At 36.0% G+C, this 23349-nt stretch overlaps 1 protein-coding gene and 1 long non-coding RNA gene across 3 annotated transcripts in view; one reads left to right on the top strand and one right to left on the bottom strand.

The window, feature by feature from the left end:
• alk (ALK receptor tyrosine kinase) overlaps positions 1-23349 on the top strand; it is an 859538-nt gene that overhangs the window by 138281 nt on the left and 697908 nt on the right.
• LOC141378383 (uncharacterized) overlaps positions 1-23349 on the bottom strand; it is a 228291-nt gene that overhangs the window by 157519 nt on the left and 47423 nt on the right. Inside the window, exon 3 of the long non-coding RNA XR_015513827.1 lies at positions 20131-20262. This is a non-coding gene — a long non-coding RNA (uncharacterized LOC141378383). The remainder of the gene's footprint in view (positions 1-20130; positions 20263-23349) is intronic.

Here is a 23349-nt window from a genome sequence, read left to right as displayed (position 1 = left end):
ACCTAAGTTAATTGTATTTTTTTAGGAGCACTTTAAGGGCACTTAGTATGAAATGGGATAAAACAACAATAATACAAGGAGTTGTGTGCAGCTAGGCTATCTTCATGCTTAATGACATGCGGTTTTGTTTTTAATCGATTAGCATCCTCCACTAGCTTTGATTTGGAGGACCAATTGTCAGCCTGGATGGAATAGTGCCAATGTGACCCTTCTGCGGCCTCGAGAACACTGCGCAAACACAGATGGCGACGTGTAGCTACCTTCTCAAAGTCCCAGAGAGCATCACAGAGCGAGCTGTTGCATATGAATAAGAGCTGTGATTTCTCTAGCATCGACTCCCTGTATCCGCAGATGAAAAAGAGGGAATATGTGAATTAATCAGTGTGAATGTATGCATGTGGTGGGGGGGTATGCATTCATGTGTGTCATTGTGTGTAGGTGTGTGTGTTCGTAAAAAAAATAACCTTGAAAAAAAGAGATGCGGATCCGCCGAGGCTTCATGTAGATTTGAACGAGAGGGTTCAAGAAAACATTTTGAGTAGATATCGGCAACATGCCCAAAGTCCTAAACCCTAAACCGGTTGCCAGACATTGACAGTCGACTCCAATCTGGCAAACTAATGAGTGCCAAGCATGAATGAGCCTTCATGTCTGTCCTCTCACATCCTCTGGAGTTCTTCAGGATCAATAAATATTATAATAACCTTCACCTACCATCGTGGATCCAACTTTCGATCAGTAGGCTGAAGGGTTTGCGCTGGCGTGATGCTTATTGGTACATCTCACATTTGCAAATGCTTTAATCTTAGTTAATACGCTAATAATGGAACATTTGAGTTGGCAAATCTGATAAATAGTTTATATGATAGAAAGATGAGCTCTGTTATAGAGCATTCTCTCATTTTCCAAGTCAGGACTGAAGTGAAATCAATAGGATTATAATTAGAAAATGCAATAGCGGATCAAATTACGTTTTTATTTCTGCTTTGAAAAAAAAAATAGATTTGAGGAGAAAGTTATTATTATTATTTTTTTTGGTTGCTAATTCAGTAGATCAAATTAAATGGCATAACTAACAGCCACTGGACTAGTGGATAAATGCATGAATCTACTGTCAAATTTGATCTAAGTATAATGGTTTGTCGCTTCTAATTTGCCCTAATATGTAATGCTATTCCTTTTAATAAACCAAGTCTCATGCAAAAGTGATAGAGCCATGTCTCAAGCCATGCACCATGAACATTGTTGCTGTCATTTGTTCAGCACTTGAAAATGAATTCCAGGAAATTAAATGACTTATTTCCTACTTGTTAAAGATGAGACTCTTCTTTTGTAATGGAGTCCTCCATGAAGTTAAAGGGCCATGACACCCTCCTGTCTCAGCATTGTATTTTTGCCTCTGGAAAAAGTGAAAGTGGGTAAGTCTAGCTCTGTGTTGGTGGGTTGTCGGAGGAGGTAAAGTGCAAAGGTTTTGCATAAAACAGGAAGTTTATGTTTGTGCATGCGCTAATTTTCACAGAGGCAAAACAAACACAGACACGGGAGAAAGACAATAGCTGCGTCCCAAATCTCATATTTATGCACTATTCTACGCTATTTTGTAGTATAAATAGTGTAAGTAGTGCGTTCACGCTGAATACTCTAAAAATGATAAGTGCGCTTAAACTACCCGGATGATGCACTCATTCAGCTGGTAAAATAAAGTGTAATGATGGACACTTCACGCACTCAACGACCGCAGATTTGCTTACGTAGCGAAAGGGGCGGAGCTATCAGGCGCACATGTTGGATAACTTTATTTATTTTGGATGGAGAAAGCAAAATTCTCCTATGAGTGTGATTATAGCGCCTCCCGATGGTGAATGTGGTTATACTCACGGCAGGTATTATTTGATAATTTGGTCGTTTATTTCACTGATTTGGCAACCGTCAAACGTCATTAGGGAAACGGTTTGAATTTCTGCTTAGTAAAAAAACATTACTGTGCCATTTGGGACGACACTACATACATATACTATCCTATTGAGTGTGTAAGTGCATAAGTACATAGTGCATGAGTGCAAAGTGTTTACATGGGCATCAGAAATCAAATTACCAGCCAAATTATTATTTTGTTGACTTTAACTACAGTTTTGGCACTTTCACTTTCAGGAACACTTCATGCATGTGCCCTGTGACAAACGAGATATTGGATGCAAGGAACTGCTGGAAGAGTGTAGTTTTGATGGAATGTTTGACACCGCACAGCTAATGGAAGAAAAATACCTCCGCATTTCTCTGTAACTTAGATGTACTCGGTAGGTAACATAGCGTCAAAAAGCAGTGTGTGTATAGACTATCCTGTCACAAAATGCAGTAAAAATTCTACACAACAGTATTGATTTGATTAAGGTGTTTACACGTTTACACTCTGAGAGCAGCATTTACAGCGGATCTTTCCATCTATAATATTGTAGTGATACTAACATACTGTAAACTTAATCATTTTGACTAAGGTATATCATAAGTATGCCCACACGGAATCTGTGCGCGCAGAATTTGGCAGATTTTCCACAGAATTCCGCAGATTTCTGCAGATTTTTAGCCCATTATTAATTCTGTTTATTTACTTGAGTAAATGTGTGTAAATCTAAATTTATTTAGTTTTTTAAAATTAATTACAGTAATATTATTGACTAATATGAAAATGTTCATCTGATTTATGTACAGTGCAGTTTGTAAAGCAATATTTTCTGTCTTCTAGTAGATATATTATATGAGAGACTGGCTTAGTTTACCAAATAAAGTGAATCTAACTAGATTTGCAATTTAAAGATTAAATACAAGTTAAAAAGATATATTTTTTTTTAATTTACATATTAGGGTTTTAGTTATTATACTACCAAAATTATTAAGTAGAAATCCGCAGATTTTTACCAAAATTCTCCACAGAAATAGGAAAAAAATGTCAGCAGATTCCGTCTGGCCCTGGTCATAAGTCATATACCTTATATGTTATATAAGGTATGTACACTGAAGGAGTACTGCTGTGCCATCTAAATAAACAAACAAAGAACACTGATCGATCACTTACCAAATCTGTAGAGACAGGACAATCAACACCAACTGGAATTGGTTCTTTTTTAAAAGGAGACGAGCAGCAAATCTGAATTTCGCCATTTCTAGATGCAAAAAGCCCTCGGGTAAAAATGTTTCTAACAAACGCATTTCTGTCGCATGCATTGTAGTCCACACGTGAGTCCACCTGGGCTCTCATAGCAGGAAATGAAAACGAAACCTTTGTTGCAGCACATTTATAAACACAACACTGATGACCCATGTCTCCAAGCAATTCTTGTTCTTCCAATAGTTTTGTCAACACAGCGTAGCATCTCTCTGCCATCTAAAAACTTACAGGCAGTAACTTCGAAGCTATCATGAATAGTAATGAAGTTGCACCTAATTCACAATAGATGGCGCTCTTTGGTTTGAACCAAGTATTACTCATGAATTATTGCTGCACACTTAGAGATGTCACGATGTAGTCCCCAGTACAGACACCCACTCTCCATGCTGGATTACACAAGGATTTAATCGGTGTGACGCAGCTTCTAAAATTAGTTTTGAACTAGAAGAACGAATGGGCTCAAAATAACGCAAAAACAACAAATTTTTTCTTTTTTATATTGGCTGTTTCTCAATATGCGTTCTTCAGCGGTCTTGCGTCCTTGTGTTCTCGTGAAACGTCATCATCAGCTGCCTAAGTTCAGTTCCAATACTCAAGACCGCAAGTACGGAGGACGCGTGAAACTTCCCGGAAGTGTTCTTGATAGAGGACGCACCGATGCAGACTTGAGCACCGAACTCGCTCTGGAAGTCCCAGAAGTCATTGCGACTGGAGGTGGGAAGCGCAGCATTTTATCTAGATTTATTATTAAAGTTCAGAGATATGAATTATTTACCTCAGGAGTTTCCCTAAATGAAACGATGAAAGTAAACATTACCATGGGCATCTTAATAAAGGAATAAACACATTAAGGGTGTTCGTTTGCTGAAATTCGTATTAAAATCTGTTTTATTTATATTGTGCAACATATATTTAGAATGTTTTATGCAAAGTATATATTTTGAAAAGGGGAAAAACAATAAATCGTTGTATGAAGGCTGCACTGTTTAAATAATTTACCATTTAAAACACGTGAAGGTCATGTGACCATCAGGAAGAACGCAGCATCTCAATTCTCAAAGGAAGCGTTCTCTGCCCTCGCGTCTCCTGAGTTCGTTCTTCCGAGGACACATGGCAAGACCGGTCTCCACAAGAACGCAAGTCCGTTCTCTGCCGTCTTGGAATTGAGAAACAGCCATAGAATTGTTGAATTTATGTACAGTGTTTAACCAAAAAATATATTGGTAACTATAAAAAAAAAAAAAAAGAAAAACATCACATCAAAGGTGATCCATTTCCAGCTGAAAAGTAATTAGAGTAACTACTGTAGTAACTAATTACACCCAACACTGGTCAGATCTACACTCTCATGGGCCCTCCAGGAGCACAATTACATTTAACCTTTTCACACACTTCAGGAGAAAACATTATCAGTTCTTTGAGTCAACCATAAAGCATCTCTTGAAGCTATCATTCTCTATTCATTTCTCCTTTCACGGCCCTTTCAAATTGGCTTGGCCCGCTCTCACCTTCACAGCCACATTTTCTTCATTTCAGGTCCAAGCTTTTCCCTGGTTCAGGCAGCCGATATGACCGATGAAGCTTCCATTTGCGATATTGCTGTCTGGAGATGCGCAGATAGAAACAGTGCCCTGAATATAAAGGCCTGCGTCGGTGTGTCCTTATCTGCCGCCGTTTAATTAGCACACCTTCCCATAGCGAGGCGGATTTTCTTACCTGCCAACGAGACAGACGGCGACCATGTTAGATCTGCGCTGTTTCCAGCTGCTATCGCCTGGTAAATCAAATCTAGCGCCCGCCAAATAGTCTCTGCCGCACTTATGGAGACTGATGTGACAAATAAGGCACCCCGCTTTGCAATTCATCTCCCCAGAAGTCTATGATAAACAGTAATAGGAAAGAAAGTCCCACTGTCAGGCTGGATGCGAGGCTACAGTTTGTCATAAATGATAAGAGATGCCTGATTTGAGCCAGGTGAGCTTGGTTTATTAGATGCGGCGACATCCTGCATGCCGAGATTGGATCAAGCGTGTGGAGAAATGCCATGTAGAGGTAGAGCCTGGAGAATCTCATTAGACTTTCTCATTTTCCTTTGAGCTTTATTTATCAGGGGTCACCACAGTGGAATGAACCACCAACTATTTCAGCATGTGTTTTACACAGCGGATGTCTTTCCAGCTGCAACCCAGTACTAGAAAACACCCATATTCATACACAATTCATACACTACAGCCTAGTTACTTCAGTCGATTCACTTATTCCGCATGTCTTTGGATTGTGGGAGGAGTTCCACACGAACACGGGGAGAACATGCAAACTCCACACAGTATAAGTAACTGGGTCAGCCGAGACATGAACCAGCAACCTTTTTGCTGAGAGGCAAACAACTGAGCCATCATGCCGCCACCTCAGACTCTTATGTGCATCATTAAAGAGAAAGTTTACTCAAAATAATTAAATTCTCTAATAATTTACTCACCCTTGGCTTGATTAAAACATTTATGACAATCTTTCCTCTGTTAAACACAAAAGACGACTGTAAACTGTATGTGAACTGTAAACATGTTACCATTGACTTGTTTTTCCTCCCTACTAGAATTCAGTGATTCCAGGTTTTCAGCTTCCTTCATCTTTTTGTGTGTGATGTGTGTGTGTGGGGAATAAACCCTGGAGGGTGAGTAAATAGTGAGTGCATTTTCATTTTTGGGTGAACTATGCCTTTAGGGGAACATACACACATGTAGTTCTGAAAATGGGACTAAACTTGTTGAAATGTTGCTTTTTATTTTTGGTGCAGTTCATTTTTTTTCTAACCAACATTTTTAATTTGAGTCACTTGCAAGTGAAGTCTCCTCACATTGGTCAGAGTTCTGCCATGCATTTTCAGCGATTGTGGTCATAGCTAGGGCCAGACGGAATCTGCAGACCTGTTTTGCTATTTCTGCCCAGAATTTTAGTAAAAGTCTGCGGATTCCTGCGGAATGATTATGTGAGTATCAGAAATGTGCGCACATCTAGAAAATCTTGAAGGCAGGTGCACGATCAAAAAACAAACATTAGTAGCAAAAGATTCAAAGTGAATCGGCACACTGCCACTTTAGCAAAAGATTCAAAGTGAATCGGCACACTGCCACTTTGACTGCAGGTGCTGTGTAGAGCTGTTTGACTATTTCTGGAGGACTTCCATTTGCAATGCTTTACCTGATGAAGACCATGTCGGTCGAAACGTTGTGATTTTGTGATATTGACATTAAAAAAAAATTTGAGAGCTAAAGTGGCAGTGTGCCGATTTACTTTGAATACTTTTTGCTAGTATCATAACTAAAACATTAATAAATGAAATAAATAGTAATACCTTTTTAAACTTGTGTTATTTAATGTTTATAATGCAAATCCAATTAGATCCACTTTTGGTAAACAAAGCAAGTCTCTCATGTAATATCTAGACTAAAAGACAGAAAAAATACTTTACAAGTGATATTGTAAATAAATCATGATTATTTTGTTATCGTATGTTTCAGAAAATAATTAAGAAACTGAGTAAATATTAATTTACACAAATTTAAACAGTAAATAAAGTAAAGTAAGTAAATAAACAAGAAAATAATCTATTCAAATCATACACAGAAGGTAAATTGCATCATAATGAACTACTTCAAGACATGCACACTTTACATTGCAGCAAACAGTTTGGAAGCATTAAAAGTGTCCAATAAGATGTTCAAAATCTTTACATGCATTGACCCAGAGACTGTTTAGATCAGGGATGCCCAAACACAGTCCTGGAGGGACGATTTCCTGCAGATTTTAGCTCCAACTTGCCTCAAAACACCAGCACAGATGTTTATAGAAAGCCGTATATGAGATTGATCAGCTATCCCATGTGCGTCTAATTGGGATTGGAACTAAAGAGTATGGGCACCCCTAATTTAGATGCATGTCACTGATGAGAAGATGATGGATGTTTACTGTATGATGACCGAAATGGCCTTAAACACCCAGCAGGCACAAGACATCAACACACCGTCAAATTAAAATTGTACCCTAATGTCATGGAGACGCTGCATTTTGTTTGGAAATTAAAATCGGGTTTACATCAGAACTCAACGTCAGGCCGATGTCAAATGTCAAAAAACAACTAAATATCTACGTCTAATGATGTTACAGCTTGATGTTGTGTCGACGTTACCACTATGACATCTATCAGACGTTGAATTTTGGTTGCAATACCTGATGAATAAATTTTAGTATTTGACCTCAACAGGATGTTGGTTTAAGATGTTGGCTAGATTTTTAATTTTGGTCACCTGACATCACAACCTAAATCTAACCTAATATTAACATCTTATGACATTGTGTGCCTGCTGGGCAATAACTAAATGCACTACAGAATGTTACGTTTACACACACATCCACAAATTGCGTGTAAATGCATCAACTTTTAACAGCATAATACTCACTACTCATGAGTACTTTTAAAAGGGCTACATTTTACTCATACTTTAGAGTAAAAGTAACTGTTGTAAATATTACTCACTCACACTACATTTTTGGGCAAGTAATAGTACTTTTACTCAAGTATACTTTTTCAGTACTCTTTCCACCACTGATGATGGGCTAAAAATTTGCGGAATTCTACACGCAGATTACATGCGGGCCTAGTCATAGCTGTCTCACATCATTATTTTAAATAACCTACTCTGAAAAAAAAAAGATTTAAAGGTGATCTCTTGGATTCACAATTTTTTTTTTTTAAGTAAGTGGTTGTAAATAATTTATTTGTGTCCCCTGGGGGAAAAAAATAAAAAAAAAGTCTTGTAAATTGTTGTTACAGGTTTATATGTGTTGATTTTAAACAATAAAATTTAATTTAATAATGTTCAACTTATTTTGTTTGCTTGAATTTAGTCCAAAGAAACAGTTTATAACCACTTAAAAATAAATAAATAGATCAATAATTAAATAAATCCAAGGAATCATCTTTGGATCATTATCTTCAGTGTACTAGGATAATGTGCAACAATACAGCTGTTGTGATCACCAGTGGTGTTGCTTCTGCTGGAGATCACCTCCTTATACTGCTGAACTACAACTCCCAGAACTCTTTGTTTGCACACATCAACTCCTGCCACAGCTGACAATAATCCAGACACTGACACACACACACAGCTGAAAATCATAATTACATGGATGTACATGGGCTGATTACACGGACTATGGCCCAATCCCAATTCTATTTTTGTACCCCTACCCCTTCCCCCTTAAAACTGAGTGTGAAGGGCTTAAAAGTTTACCCCTAAGAAAATGGGACAGCACTACAGCACCTGCATATATAACGGAGGCCAGCTAGTGAGTGCTTCCCCTTAGCCCTACACCTTCAAGTTAAAGAGAATTGGGAAACCCCTACCTCTACCCCTTCACTGGAATGTGCAAAAGAAGGGATAGGGGTACGGGCTAAGGGGTAGAATTGGGATTGGGCCTAGGTCACAACTAACACTTCTAGCTAAAAAACTACTTATTAGCTGTTAATTAATAGTTAGTACTGGGTACTGGGTAGGATTAAGGATGAAGAATCTGATCATATTTTATAACTACTAATGAACATTTATAATAGGTGTGACAGTAGTTAATAGCATGATTTATGACCTAAACTAAAGTGTTACCAAAATCTCAAACCTGCCAAAGACCTGACTCTATGTTCAGTTCTGACAGAAAGGGCACACTTTCAATCAATTCATTCATCTAATACTCCTGAACCTCTTGGTTGGCACTACCTGCTGAGTCTCATACCTCCAGCATTCCCATTTTTGTTAATCTGTAAGGTCAGAGTCCCTCTGCAGATCATGGCATTAGAGAGACAGTTGCGTAAGGCAGGGAGGCAAAGCCCAAAGAGGGTGAACGCTTGCCCAACATGCTGGTCTCATAAGCAGGCAGAATTATATTTCAGGCGGGGATACACATTGGATGCAGGAAGAGCCTGCAGTGTTTAGTGCTGTCCTCCGGAGATGGACTACACTTCTTCCTATAAACAGACTCCTGCCAGCTAACCCTTATTCTCCCTCTCGCTAAGCTCCCACTCGCTGTTTTAAAGTGACAAATGTAAGCTTTGAAGCGGAGCCATGGATTCGATTCTTGTTCTTCCTGGCATCCCACTGGCCAGCTGCATGGAGAGTGACTGTGGGCTTCCCTGGCGTCTAACTCTTGGATGAAATGTGGGCTAGCCGTGAGATGTTCAGAGGGATTAAAATAAAGTAAAAGGCTAACAGTTCAATTTGTTGTGCATGTGTGGACCAACATCCAGATGATGAAAACTCCATTCATGTTGAGCATTAAGGCCTACTAATCTAAAGAGACATGCTCTGTCCAGTGTTGAATAAGTTACTTCAGTAAAGTAATTAATAACCAGTTAACTTGTTCAAACTGTATTCTATGTCTGAAAAGTAACTTAGGGTGCTTTCACATCTGTAGTTCGCTTCATTTGGTACGGACCAAGGGCAATAAATGATACATTGTTGCATTTTCTGCCGTCTTTGGGTCGGTTTATATGCAGTTATCTGACAAAATCCACATCTCTCATTGGCCAGATATTGTTGAACACATTTCTTAATCTAATTATTGATTGGTTAGAATTCATGTGCGGGAAAATGCAACAAAACTGGCAGACACAAAATGTCGTTTTTACTCTGGAGGGATGACTGCGCTGACTGATTGTATTTCTTCTTTAGACAAACTAAAAATTGAGAATGAAGCGCGTCCGCAGCTGGAAAACAGTGTTTAATGCATCGCTCGTCACTTCAGGAGGAGGCGTGAATTAATTTAGCTAAACTGCGACATGGTCATCTTGCGGAAATATTACCAACGATCCATCAGGTAATGTTTTCCCCTCTCTCTCACTGTGTTGGTTAAGCGCCGTCAACAAATATTTTTCCTCCATATCCCATAATGCACAGCGCATTGGCCTACAGCAGCTGGGTTAGTTCAAAAGGCGCAGTACTTTTTGGGGTTGAACCTGTTTTAGTACGGATCATATTCTCACCACAAACGAACCCCTCCAGGGTTCTTTGAAAGCGTAGCAAGACCACCTCTTCAAGCAGGTCTCGGTACGCTTTTTTGGTCCGCTTTTGGTGCACACTCAAGTTTGATTGCTGCATTCTCACCTGCCCAAACGAACCGCACCAAAAGGGAAAACGAACTCTAGTGCGATTCAAACGAACTAAATAAGGCAGGTGTGAAAGCACACTTAATTATTCAATTACTTAGTTTAAAACTACTTAAAATCCTCTTAAATCTCAATGCATAAACAATACACACTAAATGTAATAATTTCAATTTGAGCCAAATAGGAGCTTTTAAATATATTAAGAGGTAAAACTTTAATAATTATACATAACAAAACAAGAAAACATTTCAAAGTAATGATACAATATTTCATAAATACCTTATAATGACAAATATCTGACTCAAGTCATTGTTTGTTAAGAATGTTCAATAAGCTTGATAAATTTTGACTTTTGTAGTTGACCAATAGTTGAAAAATATAATTATTCTGAAAAATATACCTGTATAACAACAACAGCCACAAAAACCACACACACACACACACACACACACACACACAAAAAAAAAGATTAGTTTCTCAATTGATTTATACAGAACTGTTGAATTGATGCACAGTATTAAAGGCAAGTACATTAGAAGTAACTGTAATTAAATGACCTAAGACATTAAAGTGCATTTGAGGTAAAAAATATTATTCCTCCTGAAATTAAAATAATACTTTTCAAATGTTGTGATGTTAAACATACCAAGAACATTTTCACAGTGTTTCCTACGTATATACAGCAGGGAAATAAGTGTTGACCACATCACCGTTTTTCTCTGAAAAACTTCATTCTTGAGGTGCTGTTGACTTGAAATTGTCACCAGTTGCTAGTAACAACAGAATAAATCTATATATATATATATATATATATGCTAATAAAACAAACCAAATTTGTTTACAAATGAAGTTATTTGTAATAAAATGAAATAACAGTGAGGAAAAGTATTGAATACCTGAAAAATTGAAGGTGTAGAAAGGCAGAAAAAGACCAGACAGCAGCTGAAATCTTTGAGTAATTCTTCAACTCTCTGCCCTTTGTCAGTGTAATTTAATATTAGCTTCTTCAGTCCAAAATCTACATTATCAGAACGATGAAGATGAAACTAGAGTGAACATTTCAGCAAGACAATGATCCAAAGCACAGGCTAGGAAACTCTCAAAGGCTTTTAGAGGAAGAAAATCAAGCTGTAGAATGGCCCAGCCAATCACCTGACTTGAATCCAATAGAAAATACAAAATGAAGATCAAATTTGATAGACGAGACCCACAGAGAGCCAACACAATTTATCCTAGTGTCATTTCATTGTTATTACACGTAGCTAATTTTTCCGATTTTTTAAACGTTTGTATTATTTGGGTTTTTACCAAAATCAGGTTCAATTTCTTGTTAACAGCTTCTTTAGAAATAGTATTCCCAGAAAAATAAAAAAATAAAAAAAATAATTAAAAAATGTTTCACTTTTTTTTTTTTTTCCCCGCTGTATGTATTGTTCTTCTGTGAAAAGTCTGGGGATTTAAAAGCAGTCTTACATAAACAAACAAACAAACAAACAAACAAACAATTAAACAAATACATAATATTAGATATATTAAAATAATATATTTTATAAAAATAATTTAATATATTATAAAATAAAATATTACAAGAAAAAAAGTATCAAATAGCTTACCTATCTATCCTGACTTGCTTAGTTAACATTGAGCCTTTAAAATTGGACTTTATGCTGAATACAGCCTGCATAACAAGTATAATAGTATTATGCATTGTCAAAATAAAACTAGTTATTAAAATTGGTTTATAAAATTGTTTAAAATGTGTTGAAAATTATTTTTAAACAACATAAAAATAAAAATAAAATAAAATAATATATATATATATATATATATATATATATATATATATATATATATATATATATGTATATGTATATATATATATATATATATATATATATATATATATATATATATATATATATATATATATATGTATATGTATATATATATATATATATATATATATATATATATATATATATATATGTATATGTATATATATATATATATATGTATATATATATATATGTATATGTATATATATGTGTATATATGTGTGTATATATATACATATATATATATATATATATATATATATATATATATATATATATATATATATATATATATATATATATATATATATAATTTCTTTTTTTTCAGTTTATTTTTTTATTTTTTTTTTACTTCAACTGTCATTTCTTTTTTTCCCAACAAAAATTTAATCTTATTACAGTAACTAGCTACTTTGTAACCAATGTCCCATTTTCACTGAGTTGCACGGTATGTTTCGGTATGTTTTTATGACTGTTTCCACTGTTAAAAGGCACCAAAAAGCAAACCGTACCACTTATGGGTACCTTTTTGAAAGGTATTGGTTTGTGTTGGTTTACAGAAATACACACACAAGCCAGTAGAATGAAAACAAAGGAACCAGCATTTTTAAATACATAGCCAAGAAATTACACAGTGATACTATATACATATTTAAACCAGCGATAGTCGACCCGAGACAGCCACAAAGCCAAGAAGACCCGTTATTTTCCTGTTTTTGTTTTACGATGACGTCTAAAAGCGTGAGCAGTTTCACTTTCTCCAGACTTACGCCGCGCATCTATATATTTAAAATAACAAACTTCTTGAGCTGATGATAATAACCTGCGAGTGATTATTGAAGTGCTTCTAACATCCAATCCGTTCAGAAACTGACAAACGCCAGAGTGATGCTCAAAAAAAACAAAGGAGCGAATGATTCTTTCAGCAACCTTAAACATGAACAAACAGCCATGTTTAACTATTATCATCACCCTTTGGACTATTATGAACTCTGAATGAAGGAAATACTTATAACAGCTCATGTTTTTCATGATTTTCTCCATAAAACAAGAATATGAAGGAGCTTAGCATTTTTGTTTCCCCTCTAAATCCCTAACTGCTGTTGAAAAACTTTTTAATTAGTTCTGCAAGTTCATCTCACCAACAGCAGGTCTATCGTAGTGTGGCAAAACTAAACAAATGCTGCTGGGAAATCAACCATTTCAAGACTTTTTTCGCCGTTTCCACTGTCAAAAGGTACTAACAGTGAAACGTAGCATAGCATACCACTTTTTGGGTACCCTTTTGAAAGGGTACCTAGCAAGACAAAAGGACACTAAAAGGCGAAGCAAGACTCGCAGCTGAACGCTATTGGTTTACAGAGATACATCTCTAGTGCACATGCTACCGGCTCCAGACCTAGGGGAATCTGAACCGGCACAAGCCAAATCACGCACAAAACTGTGAATGATAAGACAGACACGTTTTAGCATTGCTCAAGTGCAGCTTAATATGACAATGATAATTACTTTTTTAAAGCTAACACTTTGTACACGGTGTTCCAGACTCAATGCAATGTAATTAGATTTCCTATGTGAACAAAAGGCATTAATACATAAAAAAAAATAAAAAATAAATACTTCATACACTCGAATACACTTCTTAGAATACAGTATTGGTCTTACTTTGAGATACTGAAGTACTATTACAAGAATTATTAAAATAATAAATTTCTTACCCCATCTACTGTATAACTACTTGTATAAATGCATAAATGATGCTAATCGTTATAATTAAATCAAAGTAACATTCTCTTTCACACCATTTCCAAATTACATCAACATTTATTTTAACAGTTATTAATATATTTAAGAGAAATACAAACAATATAGAACTGAATAAATTTCCCTTTTACTCATTTAATAACCTTAAGTTATTTAGAAATCAACTTATGATGTTTTAAAACCCAAAATCCAGCATTAAAACATTAAACTCTTACTATCACTTATTTATACTCAAATTGAATATTTTATGGGACAGCGATATGCTTTCACAAACATTTTAGAAGAGAATCACTGCAAAAATATACACCATATTAACTTAATCTGGGTGACATTCATAACAAATGTAACAATTAGATAACATGGTGTTTAGAAAATGATCTAATGCATATTTCTGAATGCATACATCGCTACATGCTCCATTCACATCACTTCAGTTAACCTTTAGCTAATCATTAGCTTCCACTGCTTTTGCTAACCACGAGTGGCTACCATCTAATTAAACCAAAAATGAATCAATTTATTGAACTAACACCTTCTTGCATATTTTCCGAACATTTCTTTAAAGTAAAGATGATAAATATTTCACACAGACCATTTTAAATGAGTGTTTATCCATAGCTTTGAATGATAAGGAGACACACATTATAGCATTGCTCGAGTGCAGTTTAATATGACCTCTTAGGTAACCCACTAATACGCCACACTGCCCTCTAAGGAGTGGTGGTGAAATAAATGAATCATTTCATTCACTCATAAGAACTAGAACAGGAACTTTTTCTTTTTAACACATTATGTAAAATAATTTCCCTTCATCCATCACATACACAAGCCAGTAGAATGAAAACAAAGGAACCAGCATTTTTAAATTCACAGCCGAGACATTACACCGCAATACTATATTCCGCTGTCGCCACTGGCTTGCATGGTTCAGGATCTGAAAAGCTACTTATCGATGAATTTGCTCTTCAGTATTTGGACTCTCAGTAATGATTTCAAACCACACTGAACTGAGCTAAACTGAACTGAACTTAAACACTAAAAACTGAACTACCCTGATCCAGTTGCTATGACCATTTATGTGAAGCTGCTTTGACACAATCTACATTGTAAAAGCGCTATACAAATAAAGCTAAAGCTGAATTGAACATATAATAACAAGCCATGGTTGACTCAAGCTCAAGCGAACCTGGTTGTCATCTTGATGAACAGCCACAAAGCCAATAAGAACAATATTTGTCGTTTCCTGTTTCTGTTTTACGAAGACGTCTCAAAGCATGAGCGATTTCACTTTCTCCAGAGAGCTCACGTGCCCTCGCCATGCATCTATAATTTAAATAGCGAACTTGTGCTGATAACTTGCGCATGATTTTTGAAATGCTTCTGACATCCGATTCTTTCAGCAACCTACAACATGAATAAACTGCCATGTTTAACTATTATCATCACTTTTTGGACTATTATGAACTTGGCATGACGGAAATACTTATATATGTTCATATATCCACTGCGGAATCTCAACTCTTTTATTGTAGAGAAAGTTATTCTTAAGACCTTTTACAATTAATTTATTGAAAGTATTTTGTCCATTTCCTTTATTTGCTGGTTTGCTTCACTGTCAAAAAAAAAAAAAAAAACAAGAATCGTCTTCAAGGCATTGTTAATGTGTACTCCAAACTTTTAGCAGTTCTCCTGCAAAGTCTGGCTTATAATTGAAGATGGCACATAAAATACTAGGAGACAGCACACACCCCTTGAGCAGATATTTAGAGTGGATGCCTCTTGGGCTACGTTTAAGGACAATAAGATATTCTACAAATCGTTATAAATGTACTTTTGTGCCTGAAGCAATTCGGTTACATAATAAATGTAGTTAATCGATGGATCATTAGCATTATTTATTGTTATTGATTTGTGTGTGTGTGTGTGTGTGTGTACTTGATGTTAAGTGTTGGTGTTTATTGTGTTAAGTGTTATTCTTGTTATAAATGAAGCACCTCCATGCCAGTATGAATTGCCCCAAGGTGATTAATAAAGTTTTAAACTAAAACTAAGCTGAACTAAATATGTTGCATTAATTTATTTTAGTGCTGTCAATCGATTAAAAAAAATAACTAATTAATCGCACCTTTATCGCGATTAAATCGCATTTAAAATACTGAAACTTGTAATTTTGGCTATTTAAATGTAAAATTATTGTAAACGCAAGAAAAAAATATTTAAATTCAAAATTTAATTGGTTAATAGAATTTTTGTTTAACTTGTAACCCAGATTCCTTTATGTAAACAACATACCCACAATAAACCATCAAGATCCTGGCTTTACAGCCATATTTATTACAGAAATTTAAACACAGGCATGTTAATGACATTTAAAATTGAAAACAATCAATGTCAATGAAGAAAACATTGATTTCCATGTTATATTCTAAGTGGACTGCAAAAAAAAAAAGCCAAAATACAGGAATTGCAGATATGGAAAATGAAAAATTATAATAATAAACTATAGAATACAAACTGTTGCACTCATTGTAAAGTTTTATTGCTGTGAGTTGAGAACATTAGTTATAGAGTAGAAACAATTTGCTTAATCCTCCTTTACATTCATCCGGTTGCTAAGACTAGGAGTATCCCGCAAGTGCACAGAGACTCCCAAATGCCCGCAAATGAATGATAATTTCTTGCAAACCGGTCGTTAAATACATTGCACAACCCTCTCGCCCCTACTCTGATACGTCGCTCACTCCACCCCTGACACCCCTCAATGGGCCTGACACAGACACACACACAGACACACACACAACGCGCTGCAGACGTTTTGGCCCCAACGGCCTTCCATACTGGAGCGACTCCCCTCAGATTCAACACGCATGATCACGTTCATCAAATTTGCTTAAACTAAGCGTCCTAAAGTATTACTGTATTTCACAAGGATTCTGACACAACAACGCAAAGCATATGCTTTCGTTGCGTTTAATGAGGAAACACGCTAAACTTGGAGGGCTCATGCTGAAAGGCAGAGTAATGCCCTGTCTTTGACAGCTAGCGACTTCACCAGAGACGTTCGTAGTACATTCAGATAAGACATATACTCCATATTTTAATATGAAGATAATACTCTTATTAAAATTCTACCGTGTAGCCTTAAAAGGAACCTTACCTTAAAGGAACACCGAGTCACGAAATGCGGAGGATTTTCTTTCTGTTCGCCATGCGGTATCAACTTACAACAGAAGTCAAAAGTTAAAAATGAAACACCTGAAATTGCATGGAACTCTGGATAACCTGTGATGCAACTAATTGTTTTATACTGGAACTTGCCTTCAAAAAGTGCTTCCTTGGTCTTATCCACATTTATTGCATGTTGAACACACGTCTACCAAAACAGGAAGTAAAAAAAACCTGCAACTGCGTTAATTTTTTTAAACACGTTAATTATTTAAAATTAATCGCATGCGTTAACGCGTTAATTTTGACAGCGCTAATTTATTTATTATTATATAATTGCAGACATTACAGTAGGCTTTTTCGCACTCATCACTCATCCTAATCATTGATCTGCAGTTATAATCAACTTTTGTTCATAGAAAGGTTAGTAATACACAATTATATACAAGTATTTATGTGTACAAAGCATCTGTTTTGTGAGAAGTGCATCTCATTTGATATGTGAATGACCCATACGGCTTTACTTTGAAATTTCCTTGAGCAAGAATGAGATCAACTGTTTCTGTCGTACACCATGGTACACCTCATACCATTGGTACCTTTTTGGCAGTGAAAATGCAAGCCTGATAAAGGTGACCCGTACCAACCCGTAACCTACAGTATTGTTCCACTTAGTAGAAACAGGCTATTATTACACCCAACACCGGTCCTGTCAAACAGCTCATATTTTTCTTGATTTTCTCCAATCAAACACATGAAGAATATGAAGCAGCTTAGCATTTTTGTCGCCCCTCTAAATCCCTAACTGCTGCCGAAAAACTTTTCAATTAGTTCTGCAAGTTCATCTCACCAACAGCAGGTCTACCGTAGTGTGGCAGAACTAAAGAAATGCTGCTGGGAAATCAACCACTTCACTAAGAATTTTCTCTAACAGTCAAACACTTTTAATGCTGCAGTTGTCTTGGAAAAAAATAAAAAATAAAAAGTTACCTTGACAGAATCAAGAAGAAAATATTTAATTGAATGCCTCTTGGGTAATATGCTTCTCTTAGGGATTCCATGCTGCGAGACTGACTGGCAAACTGCCTCGTCCAGGGACTCACTTGATTACTCAATGGGAACGGAGCCACATTCGTCCGATCCTCCTTTAATCACAGGTTGGCTATGTGAGCTGGGACAAGTCCGTTAATCCCCCGCAAATCTGTTTTTGTTAGGAAGGCCTCGAAATGCAATTATCATGCTTGCTGTGATGCTCCGGTACCAGATATGGCATATCTCCGGCAGCTATACGTGACCACAGTTCCAGTTCTTTGACTTTGGCTCTCTCGTCGTCTTGGAAATTGAGAAGCACTTCAGTTCGAAATTGATTTTAGCATAGGGTATCTCAGAACAAGCTATGCGGTTTGCCAGGAGATTCCAAAAAAAAAAACAATAGCAAGCCAATGTTTTCTTGTGTGCCAAATTACAGGTCAGGATCTTTCATTGTATGCCTGCATTGAAAGTGATGGTGGAGGACAGGGGTGTTTTGGAGAGATTTTATGTTTCAAGGGCTATGCGGTTTGCAATTATTACACTCAAGCCTTTATGAATAATTCTTTGCGAATACTTGATCATTATTATTTGTTTTAGTAAATGTCAACCCATTATAGACAAACAAACAGTCTGAACTTCTGCTGGAAACTCTGAGATGTGGTCTTGATTTCACATTCTGATTGGAACCACTTGTCCTTTTTTCACAGTTCTATTTTTATACATATTTTTCACGAAACACTTCTACAGCAAACCACACTCAAAAAATAAATAAATCAAATAAATCTGCTGCTTGTTCAAAGTACTTAATTAAAATAAGCTTAAACAGCTATGTTTTTTGGGGACAACTTAATTGTTTCATGTTCAATACACTTACATTTGTTATTGAGTAACTGCTGCTTGTTCAAACTACTAACTCAAATACGCTAAAACAACAAGTCTTGGGTTTTTTGGGGACAACTTAATTGTTTTATACTCACTCCACTAAAATTGGTAAAACAATTAAGTTTAACTTAATCTAATTTGGTGTGGACAACATGAAGGAATATTGTGAAACCTATCATTTTTTACAGCGTACACACACGCATGCACACACACACACACAACACCAAATTTTCTTAATTATTCTGCTTTAAGCTAGTCCACTTTCAGCTTCTTATTCCGCTGATTATCACCCAAAACATATTGTCAGAAAGGATTAATGGACTTTATTAGATCATCATCTTCATCCTCTCCTTCCTTTGTTTTTATTTATTTTGGATTAATGTTGAATAAGATCAGTTAAATTGAATTTCTGTCCTTTTTTCTACTCTCCTTCGGTGAATATTATTCGCTTTAATGAGACCCTCCAGGATTTCGTATCAACAAAAAAAAAAAACAGATTTTTGCAACTAAAATGAGAAAATTGCAGCAAACTTGGCGGCATTTCTTTTATCACTTTGCTGTGAACATATATACAAACTTTATGCATCTTTTGACCTTGAGAACCATTGATCTATATAATTTATATAAAGGAAACACTGAGAGAAACAGAGATAAATCATATAATGCTTTATCATATTTGAAAACAATTTAAATAGTTTGAAAAATCATCCATGTTGTTTTATGGCTAATTGAAGACATTAATGAAATGATGCAGAGCGTGTTTGCTTATGTGTGCATGGGCTTGTGCATCTGTGTGAGTGGCTGCATGTCTGTGATAGACAAAGAAGGATATGCTTCTGACGACAGATGCACATTGTTAACAATTTTGATAAATTACACTGTATTTAACTGTAATATGAACTGTAGGACAGTTAAGTTGCATTGTGAACATTACTACATTTACCCTAAAGATATACAGGACTGTAAATACATAAACGATAAGAAAGATAAATGTAAATACTGCACTATTATTTTTTTTACTGTAAATAATTTACATGAAGTTACTTGCAAACTGCTGCCAGTAAGTTACTGTAGATTCTACAGGAAATTGTAAACCGCAGCAGTATCAGTATCAGCTGATCACTTACCTCTGTGTGGATGGCTTTCCCGTTGTTACCAGTTTGTTCAGTGACTTGCCGTGTACGTCGACAGACTTGAGCAGAGCAGAGTTGACCGCAAAGACGTGGTTCAAGTCTGGTGAAGAACAGTTCCAGAAAGCACTTAAACAAAGGCAAAACATAAAATAAACAAGTAAATAACAGGGTAAAAACTTGGTACAATCTGAAAACATGGTAAAAATAGAACATGAGGGCTTTTCTGCGAAAGGGGGAGGGATTAAACAAGCTTATTAGACATTTAAAAAGCGAGCGATTGCTCCATGTTTTAAATTTCTGTCCAAAGAGGTCATGTTTTGATCCTCGATTGCTTTTACGCAGTCAAGTGACACGATTTTGCAGGTCAGAGTTCATCAAGCTTGAACTTTGCACTACAGCAACCTGCGAAACTTGACGCATGACCCTGCATTTCCGGTCTTATGCATTCGGTTGCATATGAATGAAAGTTTATAGGAGGAAAAGCCCAGTGTGATTGCAGCTTTAGGTTTACGAAAGGTGGTGCATGGGTCAACCGGTGCTTTTGAAAACTATTGTTTTAGGCAAGGAGGTGGACGGTCGGTCAGTCAACAGCAGCCTCTGGTAGATTAAAGAGTACCTGTTATACATTAAAAAGGGTCATTTTTTGTTTTAAAGGGTCTCCAACAACAGGCTGATATGCATGCATGGTCGAAACCAATTTTATCTTCTTATAATTTGCATTTTTTTGTACCTAATTATCCCAGCGACTCCAAACTCCCGTAATCTCAAACACCTCCCCTGGCATTTTGGTATGGTCTGTGAAACCCCTGAGTTGGCAACATTGGTATAGGATCTGATTGCACGGACCACCCGAAACATAGTAGTTAACTTACTAAGACCACAATACACAGTACCCCTGAACCTAGCCCCTGGTCTCCAGGAGAGCATTTAAGCAGTGCAGTTAAACACCAGCAAACTGCTCCATACTTAACCATGACACACATTCAGTAATTATCCACACAGCAGCAAAAGCTGAACTATTTTGAACCTTGACTGTCGCACGAGTGTAAATCCGTAAACAAAGCAGTAAGTGTTGAATTTTCAACGTGGCTTTAGATATGATATGAGAATATAAAGAGTTAACCAGATACAGAACAAGCGGTTACAAGTAAAAAAAAAAAAAAAAAAACATGATTAAATACATAATTTGCAAGTTTAAGAAAACAAGGAGGAAACCATTTTAATCACTTTTACTTACACTTGTGAAATGGAGGAAGTAACTGATCCATGAACTTTGTACTGATAAAGTTCCTGTCAAGCTCTGACAAAGTCCCACACATCAATATTCTTTTCTGATCCTTCATTTAACAAATGTCCGACAAATCCACTTGTTATAAGCGTGTAGAATGTAAAAGCATTCGTCTAAAAAATGACGGGAACAGCACATAATGCTGAGGTATCTTTGCAAAAAAAAAAAAAAAAAAAAAAAACCCTCAACCACCGACTTTTCAGTTTCATCTTTGGGTAGAAAAAGATAACACTAACTCTACCCTCACACTTCCAATAATATCCAGCTGAGCACAGCTTCTTCATGACTTCACAACCGGAATCTGCTACAGTGTTTGTCTTACTCTTTTTCTTTGCTACTGTTTGTTGGCGGGGCCGCAGGTTTCAATTTTCCCAGGTTTGCTTGCGCAACAATTGTGCAGGGCTTTTGTTTTGTATCAATGTCACACCGAAACGGCTAAAGGCTCGGAGTCGACTCTTTTATAGATAAATCGATAGTTTTACACAGTCCACTTTCAGATTTATGACCTAGATGGATATTTCACTTCACTTACATGAAAGAGAGTTCATGAAAGAGAGTTACACACTACATGAAAGGTCATTTTCGAAAACCCATAATAGGGACTCTTTAATGCAAGTGTAGCAGGCGCAAATGGCACTCACAAGAGAAATTTGAGATCTGAAAAAGCATACACAACAGCTTCTGGTGGATTCTCAAACAAAATGCAAAATGCAAAAAAAAAAAAAAAAAAACTCCCGGGACATATTTCACGCTCTCCAAAAATGTATACAGTGGTACACATTCATTATGAGCCTGGATTGCAATATATACAAGTTTAGTGATTGATACGACTCAAATGGCCTACAATGGTCAGCATCTGAAGTGGGAAAACATTTCAAAGTTGTTCTAAAGCTATTGAACAACACCTGTTCTTGTCCTAGGATGACATTGAAAAAAAAAAAATTTATTATGCTTTTGTATGTAAAAAAATGCAGAGTATATATATATATATATATATATATATATATATATATATATATATATATATATATATATATATATATATATATATATATATATATATATAAAGGATCAATTTCAGCTTAAATGTCTGACAAATTACCAGTTTAATTTTCTTTCGCAATCTCGGAAGACGCAGAAATTATCTCCGGAGGTCAGAGAGAGAGAGTTTTCTGATTAGCCACTTCTGATTACGTATCTTCTAGCCCAATAGAACAGACACCTGGCTTGACTGGCACTTTCTTGACTCAGTTAGTGATCATCAGTAGAGGTTCAAACACATTCCAATGCTGAGACTTTTTCAAAAGCCTCAACGCCTCTCTTTTATTCTCCTCGTTATGCATTCAAAATGAAGAGTGTGAGCCCTGATTGGGACCGTAGCTCTGTAAAATAATGCATAGTTCTCAGGGAAGTGTTTGTACTTCATCTCACATCTTGAAGGCAGCATTTCAAGCTAAGATTCTTAGCTTTTATTTTGCTCTCTGATCTCTGATGTTAATTACATTAAGTGGAAAGGTCAGAAGATCACATCATTTACAGTCAAACAATTTGATGATTTGCAGATGATGGACAGAATATGGTTTGCTCATCACAAGAAACAGGTGTCAGATTTAACCTATTCATCTAATTGCTTCTAAGCTATTGTAAGGTAATGTAATGTCATTAATCCACATAGGGAAATTGATTTGCAGTATTATCATCAGGTGTGTAATACACAAAATATGACATCATACAACACAATATCATAAAAACAACAACAACAACAACAACAACAACAAAATAAAAAAGCAGACTAGCTGATTTCATAGTGATTTACTACTGTTTAAAATGCATATTACTTGTGGTATATACATAAATCAATAAACCTTTGTTCTGTTTTAATACCTGAGGCAAGCACAATCTCCACTCTGATGAAAATAATTCAA

Source organism: Danio rerio, chromosome 17 (genome assembly GCF_052040795.2).
Source record: "Danio rerio strain M-AB ecotype USA chromosome 17, GRCz13ab, whole genome shotgun sequence".
NCBI lineage: Eukaryota > Metazoa > Chordata > Actinopteri > Cypriniformes > Danionidae > Danio > Danio rerio.
The sequence above is the reverse complement of the archived record's forward strand: the minus strand, read 5'-3'. Positions and strand labels throughout refer to the sequence as shown.